A 14830-nucleotide genomic window follows, 5' to 3' on the forward strand; every position below is an offset into this window, starting at 1 on the left:
AATCTCGTATGTTATTAGATTTTCAAATTCTGTAACAAAGAAGCTCTGATTAGGATAAGAACAATCCTTTTAACCCTTCACATGAATAAAATGTAAATACCGACCTTCCTGACTTGCTTTCTAAGCAGATGCAATTTACGGAGTATTTTTTGAAAAGCCTCTTTTGAGGAAGATTAACAAATACCTTTGTGTGAGAACCCATGTATGGTAGGTATAGGGTTGAAATACAAATCAATTATTTTCAACCTAACAGTAGCCAGAAACTGTACTGCTAATTAACAAGCTGAACTCCAGAATCCCTTTGCTATTGCCCATTAAAGAGTTCATCACAAATGTTACAAAATCTCAGCATAAGCAAACTCTGGAGCACTGCTATTTAGAGAAGAAGGAAGATGTCCATCTGGTTGGGATTATTAAAAATTCAAGTATGAAAGAAATGAAGAAAATGTTCCTGGGGAGACACATTGTCACATGCATTCACAGAAGGGCTGCACTGACATTTAGCAGAAGGCTATCTCAGTGCCATAAAATAAACTAGTGGAATAAGCTAATGGTCACGTAGGCAGAGCAGCTATGATTCCTCAAATACATAACAGAGTGGTGTCACTGTGGCCACAGCTACATATCTTAGCTCATGCGAGGTTTTTAGCTAAAGCGAGGACAAATAAAAGTCCACACCCTTCTCCTACTGCCTCAGGCAATATTCTGAATATGATCAACCTGAACTACTAATCTCCAGTGTTTCAGAGACAATCATGCAGCCATTTTGTTTTAAACGGAGAGCTACGTCGAAAACAAGCAAATAAACAAAACAAATTCAGAATCTGTAAAGGTAAGGTAGTTAGACTTGCTCCTGAAATGAAGACCCTCCGGTCTTCTTAGTGTTAAGTTTATTCACAACTTAGAGGAAGGTTGGAGCTACTCTCAAAGCCAAGTGTGTGCTCATAAATGCACTGCAGGTCTTCTGAGGAAAGAGTTCACACCAACACCTGATTTCAGGTGGAGGTTCTGCCTGACACAGGTGAGAACACAACCAATTTAGGCCTGGAGAAGAGACGGCCCCACAGTGTAGTTCATGGGAAGGGGCGAGTACTGGTGTGGAGATCACGGGCATTTTCTAGCTCTGTAGATTCCCCTCCTGCATAGCTTTGCCCACAGATCTATCTCAGAAGCATCCAAAGCCAGGCCTCTTATTGATGTTCTTTCATTCACACTTGTTTCTTTTTACCCACTTGCATTGCTCACCATTCCTCCCACCCACCTGATTCTATCCATCATTTGAAGTTTCACTTCAGAGTATACCTTCTCTCAAAACTTACTCTAAACACTATCACCCATAATACTCTCTCCACTGAAGCCGTAAGACTTAATTCCAGTATGTCACTCATTTGGCGCTTGTATTGTTACTGATATATTTATGTACGGGTCATTCTTTTTCAATCAGGCATACATCTTGTGACACTAAAAGTCATGTTCCATATTACTTTTTTCACTTTGGAGTGGTTATATTTTATAAGGGAAGAAAACCTCTCTTATTATACGAGTTCAGTGAAACTTTGTGAATTGACCTAGGATTTAACTACTCTGATGGAGCCATTCTTTCAGACAAACCTATTCTTGGCTCCAAATAATACCGCATAAAGGAATTTAGGGAACACAGTGAATACATAGGTTAGGTGTAGTATGTATTTTCTCAATACATAAAAACAGACTTAAAACCTAAAAAATCACATACTCTTATTTTATAAGTTAAAATTAAATAAGAAGCTAAGCTTTTTTTTACTCATTCTAGCTCTACTTGCTCTGCAAATACAGAGTTAGCATTCTGACAAAGAATTCTAAAAATGTATTCCCATCAATTCCTTGAGCAAAGCAACTCCAGGTTATTCCAGAACACATGATAAGTGTGACTTTGACTCATAGAGAAAAAACTATGGGATATATCAATATACATTCCCTAGCTTTCATTCAAAAGGAAAATGAACACTGTAGAGATACCATAATAATTTTAAAATATCCAACTTAAGTGCAATAACTTTAATTATGACTTTTGGCAACATTTATGGTCTCTTTATCTATTTTCCACCAGAAAAAAAAAACATTTTTTCTCTGTCTAGCATATTAATGACATCCCAAGTTTTGCTATTTTAAGCCATATACATTGCTGAACTAGCTACTCATTGTCATCCTCATTTAAATATTGCTTTAGCCACTTCAAATATGCATGTCACTCAACAAAAACAAAATTATCAAAATTGAGTACTGCAGCAGCTTACACAGTGTTGCTGTGGTGAGGCACGTTTATAGTAATTATCCACACAAAGCAGCAGGGAGGATTATGGATTGGTTAAGTGCATTTCCACTTCTACTTGGCAATCTAATACTATGCCTTACCTTTAAGCAAAGGACGTCTTTAATACATTACCAACGTTCAATCTAAAGTGCCTCACAGAGAAAATGCTATAAAACATTGCAATTATCCTAAACATGGATGCCACACTATTAGATGTTGAGTATTTTTAAATGTGAATCTGTTATGTCTGTCTTAATCAGGGATTGTTACAATAAACATGTCTAAATCACTACAGTTTAGAGAGATATAATTGATCATAATTTTTGTAATGGCATGAACACTACCTAATAGAATGTAAACAAATCCTATCCTTTATCTGGAAGGCCTCCAGTATTCTGTAAACATTATGGAAAATGTTAAATGGCTCTCCTTTGAAAGAAGGGTCTCTATGCTTCTCATTTGTCCTTTCCCAGTATAAAAGTAAATTTGAAAATTTCCCAAGTGATGTTTTGGACAAGATTATCACATTAATTTCCTCCAAAATTGAAGATGCTGTTTCCAGCAACCCTTTAGGTTAAACAACAACAACAACAACAAAAATTTAGATGTCTACATTCAGTGTCTCTGCTCCTCCCCACTCATTCACTCCATGCCCCGCTCCAACCTGGCTTCCCTGCCATTACTACCACCAGATTTTTCTCAGGGCACCAACTACCTAGGCTCCATATTGACAAGCTGTGGACTTTTTCTTGTGTTGAGACTACTTGACTACTTAGCAATACTAAACAGTTAACAAATCCCTTCTTCTTAGAAACCTCCTCTTTTGGAAGATTCTTGAATTTTTTATTATCCACAGGCCAATTCCTTTTAGTCTTCCATCCTGGACACTCTTCCTCAAGCAGACTTTTATATCTATGTGTTCCTCAGAATTCAGTTTCTGGTTTTATTCTACTATCTTCCACCTGTCACTATAATAAAACTTCCACAACTCTATCTTAGTCACTATTATGTACCCTATACTTAAAAAAGATCTGCTCCATAAAGGTGCTCAATAGACATGTGGCATGATTAGATTAATCCATTCCCATGGGTTTAAAAAATCATTATTCTAATGGCTTCCCAGTATGCATTTCAAGGCCTAATCTCTCTATGAGCTGCAGGTTTATAAATGGCTATCTTTACTTGATATATCCCTTAAATGCTGTAGACTTTTAAACTTAACAAAATATAAAGCATGAATTACCCCCAATTTTCTCCTATTTGAGAAATGGTATGGTCATCTATCCTCTTGCTAGGTCTGGAAAGTATGTATCATCTTGGGAATCTTTCACTGGATCAAACTCAGTCTAACATATTAGAAGATCCTGTCAATTTGGCGTTTATCTACTGGTCTCCATTGTTATTGTTATTGTTACTAACCTAACCCTGACCGTCAGCATCTTTTGTCTACACCATTGCATAGTCTTCTACCCTGTTAATGCAAAGAACAGGTGAAAAGGAGCCAACTTAAGTTGACAGGACTGAAAGTCTCAAAGGGATTCTGGGATGAAACGTATCTCCTAGGGAAAAAAAAAAAAAGACTGATTTCTGACCCCAATCCCTCTACTTCTTGGACCCAGATCAGTGTCATCCATAACAAAGGAACTTACAAAATGGTAGAATACTATCAGTAAACCACTGAGGAAAAAATAAAAAGAATTTAAAACAACAAACATACACCCATCCAAGGTAGCATTCATCTGGCAGGTAATAATTGCATATATACAAAGATGTAAAGAATAGATCACTCACATGCCCCTTTTGAGGAAAATATTTTTAAAAAATACTACTTCTTGGACAACAATCACTCAGAATGGAATTCTCAAAATAGGAAAAAAAATAGAAGGAAAAGAAATACTATTGATCAATAAACATAGATTAGATAGATAATAAATAAATATGGACATGATTAATAATCTGTGTTTTGACTTAAAAATACTAAATAAGGATTCTTAAAATAGGGAGGATAAATTACAGAAAAAATCTAATAACAATCTAGAACAAATATTATAAAGTATCTCAGGAAAATCTATTGATAAAGGCAAGCAGAACAGTGAGAAGTAAATGCATTCTGGGAATTGATGGAAAGAAAGGACAAAAATTTAAAAAAAGAAAAAAGAGAGATCTACCGGTGGGGGGAAAGGGCATTGTTTTAATATACTGGCAAACTGTGTGTTTCATTATGAGCAATGGGAAAAAGAATATAATCAGAAATAAGATTCAAAAGTATAATAAAACTTACAAAATGACAGGAGAGATTAATAAAATTAATAACAAGTTGATCAATTCACCAAAAGTTGGCTAAAGAAAATAAAATGAGAACAATAAATGATAAATATTTTAAAAATTAATGAAAAATCAGTTTTATTTATTATTTATTAACTACATAAAATATGAACAAAAATTTCCCATTAAAAGCCAAGTACATTCATATTGTCATAAAAAACATAGCTCTATGCTATTTATAAGTAACACATTTAAAACAAAGTAATAAAAGGGCATTACAAGAAGTGGTTGAATAAATAAAAATTTAATCAAACAAAAAGGACAAGCAACGCTAATAATAGAAAAGGAGGATGTAAAATGTAGAGTTTAACAAGACCCAAATAAACAGGGAAATTTAAAGGCATAATACATATGTCTACACACACACACACACACACACACACACACACACAGATGCCTAAGGTCTGACAGAGCATGAACAGTTCCATAAAATATAAGTAGTTCAGGGTCACTGGTACCATGTGGGGTGATCAAAAGTCATGACATAAGGATTGAAAGCAAATATACATAACTCTCTCTTTTTTTATTTATTTATTTGAGAGAGCGAGAATGAGAGACAGAGAGCATGAGAGGGAGGAGGGTCAGAGGGAGAAGGAGACTCCCCGCCTAGCAGGGAGCCTGATGTGGGACTCGATCCTGGGACTCCAGGATCATGACCTGAGCCAAAGGCAGTCACGTAACCAACTGAACCACCCAGGTGCCCCTGTATATACCACTCTTAACCTTCCTTAGGTTAATAGGATTCAGCTCTATAAATTACTACTTATGAGATCAGAGCCCTACTAGCAAAAATATTAGCTTATATTTTAAATAGCCACATAGTGTCAGAAGGTGAAACCCTTACAAAAAGACCATCCTGAGATTTTTACTATGTCACAGTGTACCTTTTTTAAGATTATACGTTCAAACCCTGTTCATTTTTGACATACCACATTAACGAGATAAAATATTAACTAATTTACATTCTAATGTACTTCTGGCAGAAGAAACTTACTCTATTTCAAATAGCCAAAAAATTGCTAAATATAGAATACTGGAGATTATCAAAATGCAAAGATTTCCAGTAATGTTAACTCAGCCATGTTAAACATATTGTAGATTTTATCTCTCTCATGTAAGTACCACTTAATATCCATATTGACAAGTTATGATAGAAATGGCTGTAGAGATTTAGAAAATTAAGATGCTTAAACTTTAAAACATAGATTGCATAGGTAAAATAAGAAGCATCTAGTTTTTAAGGAAAAATGGCAGTAGTTTGAAGAATTAAAGAGAGCTAAGAATAGTAATATTAAAAAGAATTCTCATTCTTAATAGAATAAGTCACCAGAATTTATAATTTTTCTAACCAAAGTTTAAGCCAAAAATTTACAAACAGATGCTAGGTAGGAAAATTCACTTTCTTCCGTAGGCATTGCTCTTCCAAATCGAAATGTGATGTTAAAATAAAACAGGTTTACTTTCCTCAATACCACCTGTTTCTTAGACAATAGACTTTCAAATTCCAATTAAGATTAATTTGGCTTACATTTATTAATTTGATCCAAAATTTATTAGTTTTTCTATTGTTAAGTATCAGAAACTTTTTCCCCCTGGAATCTCTGTTGATTTTATTTCTTTTGAGTTCCTATAGTTGCATGCTATGGTTTTTTTCCATTAAAAAAAGAAAAAAACCCTTTTATAAAAAGCATACTGCAAAACAGTTTGGGATCCAGCAAAATGTGTGTGTGTGTGTATATATAAATAAATAAGTAGAGACTTTTTTCTCCTCCTCTTTTTCACCATTGACTCATTACGATACATGTCATGGGAGAATTCTTTCTCTACATAGAAATGAAGTGAAATAGTGAGAAAATTTTAAAAGCTGATTGTTATGAAGTGATAACATGTAGATTCTGAGAGAAAAACCTTTTCTTACAGTTAGTAAGATCTTTTCAAATGTGTCTGCCCTGTTAAAAATCATAAATAATAAGTATAGAACATATGAAAATTAAAAGAGAAAATACTGAAATAAAATTGTTAACTAATCCAACTAGACAGAGATAACCACTACTAATATTTTGGCATATATAACTTATTATTTATCCATTGTGAAAATAGAGAGAAGGAGAAGAAAAAACTTTCAAACTTTTTTTTATGTAATATATTATGAACCACCTGCACAACAAACATGTTAATGATTGCACAACATACTATCTTAAGACTAATTTATAACATGTTTAACATGTTTAACATGTTTAACATGTTTAACAATTGGGGCACCTGGGTGGCTCAGATGGTTAAGCATCTGCCTTCGGCTCAGGTCATGATCCCAGGGTTCTGGGATCGAGTCCCACATCGGGCTCCCTGCTAGGCAGGGAGCCTGCTTCTCCCTCTGCCTCTGCCTCTCTCTCTGACTCTCATAAATAAATAAATAAATAAATAAATAAATAAACATGTTTAACAATCTTTTACTAGCTTATTTTAAAAAATCTCCCATTATAAATAATGCTGCAGTGAATACCCTCATATATAAATCATTAGAAATATTTTAATTATTTCTCCAGGATATAAACTCGAAGTAAAATTGCTCGTCATTAAGTCTTTTGAAAGATTTGATGAATTTCCGTTCTTCATAGCTTAGTTCCACATTTTCAATACTTTTCACCAATGTTTACATGTTAAAAATCTTTGCAATTTGACAGATGAAAATATCTCATAATACTGAACTAAGCCTTACATTTGTCACAAATATCTTAAGAGAGAGAGAGCAAATTGTCTTCCACTCATTAAAAAAAAGAACGCTAATAAAAGACATTCAAAATAGAAAAGAAGTAAAACTCTCTATACACAGATGACGTGATCCTATACACAGAAACTTTCCAAAATCCACAAAAAACTACTAGAGCTAATAAACAAATTCAGCAATGTTTCAGGGTAAAAGATAAACACAAAATCATCAGTGGTGTTTCTCTACTCCAGCAATGAACAATCCAAAAAAGAACTTTTTTTAAAAAAAAATCCCATTTACAATGACATCCAAAAGAATAAAATACCCAGGAATAAATTTAACCAAGGAAATGAAAGACTTCTACACTAAAAACTACAAAGCATTTCTGGAAGAAAGTAAAGAACACCTAAGTAAGTGGAAAAGACACCCCACTTGCATAGACTAGAAGATTTAATAGCATTATGATAACAGAGCAATCTATGGATTCAATACAACCTTTATCAAAATTCCAACAACCCCTTTTACAGAAATGGAAACATGATCCTCAAATTCATATGGAATTTCAAAGGGCCCTAACTATCCCAAACAATCTTGAAAAAAAAGAAAATGTTGGATGCTTCAGTCTGCTCAGGCTGCCATAACAAAATACCATAAACTGAGTGACTTAAACAAGAGAAACTTATTTTCTCATAGTTCTGGAGATTGGAAGTCTGAGAACAGGGTGTAAATATGGTTGGGTTCTGGTGAGAGTTCTCCTCCTGGCTTGCAGATGGTTGTCTTTTCTGTGTCCTCACATGGCAAACAGACAGAGGAAGAGGGAGAGGGAGGAGCGGTTGAGGATGAAGAGAGGAGAGAGAGAAAGAGTAAGATTTCTGGTGTCTGTTCTTATAAAGGCACTAATCCCATCGTGAGCTCCCCACCCTCATGACTTCATCTAAACCTACTACCTCTCAAAAGACCCATCTCCAAATACCATCACATTGGAAGTTAAAAGATTCAAGGTACAAATTTTGTAAGGTCATGAATTAGTCTATAGCAGCAGAGGGCACACAGTTTTCAATTTCAAAACTTACTATGAAGCTACAGTAATCAAAACAGTGTGGTGCTGGCATAAAGAGAGACATAGAGAACAACGGAATAGAATTGAGTTCAGAAATAAACCCATACATCTATAGCCAGTTGATTTTTTGACAACAGAGCTAAGATTGTTCAATGGGGAAAAGACAGCCTTTTCAGCAAATAGAAGTGCACAAGATGAAAACAGAGAAGCTGGACCCATACTCATACCATACGCAAAAATTTACTCAAAATGGATAAATTACTTAAATACAAGAGATAAAAACATAAAATTCAGAAAAAAAACATGAGAGTAAATCTTCATGATCTTGGGTTTGCCAATAAATTTTTAGATATGACACCAAAAGTATGAGTAATAAAATTAAAAATAGGTACATTGGACTTCATCAAAGTTAAAATGTTTGTTCATCAAAGGACATTATCAAGAAGGTGAAAAGACAACCCACAGAATGGGCAGATATTTGCATCTTACACATTTGCTAAGTGTCTAGTATTCAGACTATATAAAGAACTACTTCAACTCAAAAACAAAAGCACAAACAACTCAATTTAAAAATGGATATAAAACTTGAATGGATATTTCTCCAGAGAAAATATACAAATGGCCAATAAGCACATTAAAAGATGTTCAACATCATTATTTATTAGGTAAATACAAATAAAAACTACAATGAGATACCATTTCAAGCCCACTGAGATAACTATAATAAAATTCTTTTGAAAGCAGTAAATAATAGTGCTGGTGAGGAAATGGAGAAATTGGAGCCTTCAAACATTGCTAGTGGGAATGCAAAATGGTTTGGCCACTCTGGAAAATAATTTGGAAGTTCCTTGAATACTTAAAAATAGAATTATCATTTAATCCATTAATTCTACTACTAGATTTCATTGACCTAAACAAAGAGGAAAATGAGGCAAGCTCAAAGAGATGAGTTTATTTGGAATAGCAGAGGGATTGTGATTCAGGATAAGGAAACCGTAACAAGCCACAGGCAAGTCCATTGAGGATTTGGGGTAGGTTGTGTTTATGGGTAGAAAATATAAAGAAGGGGGAGTTCCCCTAAGAGTCAGAATCAAAAATAAATGGAAACGGGCCTTGAAAACTGCCCAAACAGACAAAATCAGTCCAGTTGTACAAACAAAGCTCAATCCAGTGCACTTTCTGAGACAGTTCAATTCAGTGCACTTTGTGAGACCAACACAACCTGGATCATCTCCTGTTCACATCTCTGGAAAAACTTCCCAAGGTTGATACAAGACAACCTTTGATCAACCCTCCACCATCCAAGAGAATTCCAACATTATCAGTTTTCTGTAAATCACACACTTATTATGGGAAATCAGCCTCTTGGCCTTAAGTTTTGTCTTCCTGCAGGTACATGAATGAGATTTTCCATTTTATATCCTCCAGTCCCATTTTAGATTAAAATTCTTTCACATTTCCCCCTTTTGATCAATATCTCTCGCAGAAAGCATCACTGATTAATTTTTTGTATATGTCCCATGGAGCTAAGAAGGACCATCCTCAGGCATCTTTTCTCATGAAGGAGGGAAATGGAATTTCATTTGACCTCATTTGACAAGAGAATTGAAAAATGAAGAATCTCAGTATGTCCCTCTAAGGTGGATGATTTAGTTTACATACATTTGGGAAGAAGGCATTTTTATGGAAACAAAAGAAAAAGGTTAATAGTTTGAGCAAATCATAAATTCAGTTTCTGAGTTTTGGAGAGCAGCCAATTGAGAACGTTTCAAGAGGTGCCAGGTCCAAAGTATCTTCAGATGGAGTGAGGGCAGACAGTGGCAATATGACAGACTTTTCTGGTTTGAGATTTCAGTGTCTCTGGTGAGCCTTCTGAAGGGCCACATAGCAGCAGACATGAAGATTGTCCACAGAGGAGCTGCTGTGATTATTTCTCTGAAGTTACTATCAAGTTGTCCAGCTTTAGCTAGCAAGACATTGCGAAAAGGGCAGTTTTAGTTTCATAACGATTCCAAGTCAAAAGAGTGGGAGAAAGTTAAAAGTCTTAGTTTGGGGAGTTCTAGCCACATATTGGAGGAAATTTGAAAAATTCAGAATTCAGTCCAGCTTATAGGTAGAAAGCAAACCTCAAAGATAATTAATAGCACTGAAATCTGATATCCATAAAGGTGCATTATTGAAATAAGTTTTTTTTCTAATCATCCCCATTTCTATCAAAGATAACATAGTAAAATTAATCTGTTTGTAAATTAAGTTCAGTCTTAATAAACTTGACTTGATTATTTATGCAAGTGCTGCAAGTGATTGTCCATATAGGCTTTTTTAAAATCTGCATTGCTGAAACTTTTCATAAGGAATCTCAGATTGGCTTTTCGAAGTCTCTTTAGGCTGAAAAGTCAAGTCACGGACTTGTCCAATTGTATCCTGTTACAAGGAGACCAGATTTTTATTGAACATATATAATTATATATATATATATATACTGTTAGGAAAATTAAGGATATTTAACAAGAGCTTCCAAATTCTGGAGACATCAGGTGGGGAGTAAAAGAAGAATGTTTTAACTTTTGTGCAAAGATACATTTTCTTGAAAAAGAAAAAGGGGTCTTTTAAATCTAGAAAACAAAACATTAAAGAACAAACAATATTTTAAATGAAGCCATAAAAATTATAATTAGCATTAACAGTTTATCCAGGTTTATGTATTTAATTCTTATTCTCTTTCATCTATTGTTAGCAATTTTATGAATTCATCAGTTTACACATCAGAGTTTTAGAAATTCTTACCTGGCTTAGTGTTATTATCTTAAAACTATCAGAAACCTGTATTCTAGGGTTCTCATCAAGGTCTTTTCCATGGTTTCTTTGAAGATGAAACCTATCTGTAAAAGCATCAGGATAAAGCAATAATTGCCTGCAAATGGCAAAAGACCTAAAAATGACAGTGGTTAAAGGTTAGATGAGAGTTCTTTACAATGTAATTGACAAGGAATTTGGTTATTTCTGTAACATACATTTTAAAATTATGACTGATAACATTATACCAGAACATATCAGAATTTTAGGAATTTGATATAACTTCTGGAATATTTATAAAATACACTTATATAAGTACAATATAAAGACGGCCTAGTGTTACTTTTTATTTGATAATGCTTCCCATGAATGGGTATTTGATATACCAAATAAGCCTAATGACTGTATATTCTCCTTTTATACCGAGAGAAAATTATCTATTTAACCAAAGTGGCAATAAAAGATTTTAAAGGCAAGTATAGAAGGTAAGAGCAAAATGTAGCTATTAATATTGAGAAAACTAGGTTTACTTAAACAATTAAAGACCTGATGGCAAAGATAACATAAAGCACAAGGAGATTATTCTGATACATAAAGTCTTTGTTTTCTAGGTAGATTACTTAAAAGGTAAAGGAAACTTTTGCTTATGATTTTTTCATTAACAGCAGACTAATAATCTAAGAAAATGTTATGTTTTTAACAGAGAGAAAACCAAATTCTAATTTTGCAGCAATGTGCTTTTGATGGTAAATTTTTTTAAACTTGAATAAATCCATCCCAATCTTAGTTTGATTACACACAAAGTTCCCTTCTCAAGATTTCCCTTCCACAAAACTTCTGCAACTTTTTCTATCTAGGTTTGGTCCTATCTTTTTCCCTTCTTACTCTGAAACGATCAGTTTACTTTAGGACAAAACCATTTTTGTTTTTCTCAGCAAAAGTACACCACCATTCCTCATGCCTTCTTTTTTCAAAAACACACACCCTACTTTCCTTAATTCTTAGAAATAATCATCTGTCTTTTCATCAATCATCAGAACTCTGCTCTTCATTTTCATCACTTTCCCAGAGATCCCACCTCTTAAGAGTCCCGAGCAAGGTTTGTCGCAAGTGCATGGATCTTCTGTGGTCTCCTGTGCCCTCCTAGCTTTGCAAAATAATAAACTAAGGCCTCCAATGTTAAATTTAACATCCTTCCCTCCCATCTGGTCTGCCAGTCCTGACGCCAGTGGAGCAGTGGACACCTGGGCATCCTTCCCTAATCTCAGCTCTTCCAACTTCTATTTGTAATCTTTGCTTTCCAGTGAAAAATAGGAAGCATGTAAATTGTGAATTGTTTGTCATATATTGGGATCCTGTGGTAAATTAGCGAAGTTATAAATACATTTTATAATTTCTAGAAGTATATTTTCTTCATAGTAAATCTTTCAGTGTGGCACAAAACGTTTATTAATAGACCCAAATATCTTTAGTTCCTCTGTAAAGGAAGTCAAAAGTAGATAAATTTATTTTTTAGTAATGTTTCAGTATTTTACTTTTATTTTATTTTATTTTATTCTACTTTATTTGGAGATGACCTAGATACCCAATAAATTTGACTTAACTCATTATTTAACTTAAAAAAACTTCAAAGTTTTCAGTAACCAAAAGATTTAGGAAACTGTTTGCTGAAAATTCACCTAGAAACTCTTATCTGGTTTATATCTGTTTAAATCATTTGTTTTTAACAATTATATCTAGGTTACTCTTAAAGATTTCATGATACATTAAAGCAGTTAACCAACAATTTAAGTTATTTTTGTAACAGAGATAATATGAGCTTATTTAATTTTCAGTAAATTTAGGTAGAATAAAATATTATACTTCATGTTGATAACTCTAAGGACATGTCTGTTTTAATTAAACTGACAAACTTAAGCTAACTTTTATTTATCAAAGATTATTCCAGATCATGTAAACTTGAAAAACATTTGGGTTAATTTCTATGTTTCTGAGAATATACTTAATTTATATAAATGCTTGATTTTCTTTAAGCCAGTTAAATGGAGCTCTTTACAAATTAATTTTGTCAAGGGAACTTCTATAGCAATCTGTACTTAAAAAGGCTCTTTTCTCCCTTTGTTTTTCTTTTAGTTTCTAAGGGCAATGTTTTGAAGTCTATTGCAATTACTATTTAAATTTTTTCCTTCTTTTTTTTTTAAGTGCAGGACAATTGTATTTCCAATGTCATGATTTTTTTTATTATATATGCAAATGTCTGAAGGAAAATAGGAAAGGATTTGAGTTAATTTTGAGTTCAAATCAAGAATTTTTTATTTTAATTCTCTCATTTTCTCTCTATTTCTTTTAACAAGCAAAACTGGAAACAGTTTAGCACTAGATAAGAAGGGGAGGTCGAATAAAGGAAGGGAGTTTGAGCAAGGCCCCAGATACCTTTAAAATTTCTTTTTAGTTGTTTATTTGCTTCAGTTAACTTAGAAATAGTATTATACATTTAGAAGCCTCTAGAGCTAATTAAAATAGCTATAGGAAAACAAGTTTGAGGAATTTGCAGGTTCCCTATAAAGGGCATTGAAGCTCTAAATTATCTTTAGTAAGGTTGGCCCATTTAGTCAAATATACATATGAAGAGGGACCATAATTTTTGAATGTAAAACTGATGGGGTCCCTGAAGGAAGGATACCAGTTGAGCATTTAGATGACTGGAATCCCATTTCTCAGAGGTTTTACTGAAAGCAAAAGAAAAAAAAAAAAATCTCTAAATAGCCTGATGGGTGTGCTTTTAGGGTTGAGCTCTAAATAGCCTGACAGGTATGCTTTTAGGGTTGAAAGTTGTGTTTGTTTCACAGTGTGCTTTTCATGGGATACTATTTCTCCTGGTGGACGACCTTTGCTCCAGTTGTCCAACCTGTGATCAGGTGTCCCTTTTTGCATGGAAATTCTCTTTCAGTTGGCAGATGACCCACCATAAATATAGTCTGTCCATGCATGACTAACTAATCCTCTTACAGGAATTTTTTTTTGTTTGGTTTGGTTTGGTTTCGTTTTTGAAGTCTCTCATAAGGAGGTGGCGAATGCTCTAGTAGTGTTTATTTGCCCAACTACTCATGACCATGGATATTATTATTATTTTTGGTTTGTTTTCTTCTCAAGAATTATATTGAATTTTTAGTGTGTTGTCAACAAGAAAATAACCAAGTACTCACCAGAATGGATAAAGTTTTTAAGTAGATCCCAAATAAAGTCAGAGCTCAACCAAAAGTGAGGGAATGTAAAGAGGGGGGAATTCAGGGAGAGTCTGTTAAAATCAAAAACAAGTGGAGACCAGCATTGTAAACTGCCCAAGCAGACAAAACCAGGCAAGCAAGTTACACAAACAAAGCTCAGTTCAGCCCACTTCATGAGACCAAACCAACCTGTGTCATCTCTTGTTCATGCCTCTGACAAAACTTCTCAAGGTTGACATGAGACAACCTCTGATCAACCTCCCACTATCCAAGAAAATTCTAACACTATCAGTTTTCTGTAAATCAGGCATTTATGGGAAATCAGTTTCTTGTCTTCCTGAAGGGACATGTATGAGATTTTCCATTTTATATCCTCTGATTCTATTTTAGACTACAATTCTTCCACAGTATATACCCAA

This window comes from Zalophus californianus, chromosome 7, assembly GCF_009762305.2.
Source record: "Zalophus californianus isolate mZalCal1 chromosome 7, mZalCal1.pri.v2, whole genome shotgun sequence".
Classification (NCBI taxonomy): domain Eukaryota; kingdom Metazoa; phylum Chordata; class Mammalia; order Carnivora; family Otariidae; genus Zalophus; species Zalophus californianus.